Source organism: Trichechus manatus, unplaced genomic scaffold (genome assembly GCF_000243295.1).
Source record: "Trichechus manatus latirostris isolate Lorelei unplaced genomic scaffold, TriManLat1.0 scaffold00010, whole genome shotgun sequence".
Taxonomy (NCBI): Eukaryota; Metazoa; Chordata; class Mammalia; order Sirenia; family Trichechidae; genus Trichechus; species Trichechus manatus.
The window spans coordinates 28,280,525-28,281,823 of record NW_004443946.1 but is presented as its reverse complement, the minus strand read 5'-3'; the positions used below and the strand labels follow the sequence as shown (position 1 = coordinate 28,281,823).

The 1,299-nt window shown below is 46.4% G+C and overlaps 1 non-coding gene across 1 annotated transcript; it reads left to right on the top strand.

The window, feature by feature from the left end:
- Window positions 1-703: 703 nt before the first annotated feature.
- Window positions 704-809, top strand: LOC111819515 (U6 spliceosomal RNA). The gene has a single exon (XR_002823123.1). It is a non-coding gene; the product is annotated as a U6 spliceosomal RNA (small nuclear RNA).
- Window positions 810-1,299: the final 490 nt, after the last annotated feature.

The following is a 1,299-nucleotide window of genomic DNA, read 5'->3' as shown; positions in this document are numbered from 1 at the left end:
GATTCTGTGGGTCTATCCATTTGGAGCACTTGGTTCATGGGAGCCAGTGCCATTGTTACCATGACTTTGGGCAATGCCCTGTCTCTGGCAGCCTGAGGGCCACGTTCCAGTCATTGTCAGTGTTTATAGTAGTGTCCAGCACAGTGCTGGGCACACAGTGGTCACTCAATGAATTGGATTGATGAAGCCCAGGACCAAAGCTCTCCTGCCCCCCTGACGGCCACTGGCTTAGATCGGGAGAGGAGAAGAAGTGTTCCATCGAATGACAAGTCTTGTGAGAATGTGTCCAGTGACCTCGCCAGCTTCCTCCCCAGAGCCAAGGATAATTTAACTCTATGACTGATCATTTTCACAGACTTCATTTCACTGAAGGGAAAACCGAGACCCAAAGGGGAGAGCTCTTGTCTGGATTAACAATCTTGAGTCTTAAATTCCGATTTCTATATATTGTTTTCTTTTTTCTGTTAGCCTCCCTGATATGCCTGTCATCCCGTTCACTCTTCGGTAGGCTGGAAATGTAGTACACACACCTGCAACAGGTATCAGTCCTGGAAGACGCAGACTCACCTAAGCCATGCCTTGACATAGAAAGCACCCCAGCAGCCCACGTCCCAGCTGAGCCTCACTCAACTAGGCAGAGATGCACCAACTAACAATTTTCCAACACCACCCCTTCTCTGCAGTGTGACAGAGAAAGGGCCCAGTGCTCACTTTGGTAGCACATATACTAAATTAGAACCACAGACAGAAGATTTTCATGGCCCCTGTGCAAAGATGACACTCAAATCTGTGAAGCTTTCCATGTTTTTTACATATATATTTACCACAATTTTTTGAAAAAAGGCTTGGGAGGTCAGATCATATCTTAGGTTAAACGTGCTTTAGTAATAAAATGCTATCTTAAAACAAACAAACAGAAGAACAACAGGAAGGGCCCAGCACTTTGATTTCTCTGTGCCAAGGTCTAAAGGCCACTTCTCCAAGGTCATGTGGCAAGTGGGCAGCTGAGCTGAGATTCCCAGGGAGCCTTTGGGTTTCATTCCCAGAGCAACACAGGAATGGACAGATTGAGTGATGGAATCCCTGTCTGAAGAAAGGTGACATCAGCATGGTCTGCTCTCGCCAACTCTGGCAGGAGAAGAATACCAAGGCTATGACAAGACCACCATGCCCACTACCATCCCAGCAAAGTCCTCTCAGGTCAAAATGAGTGTGTGAACAGAAACTGGGTCCCCAGTTTTGGAAGAATGGAGCACATATGTACATTTGTAAACACAAATCTTACAAGGATAATCATCT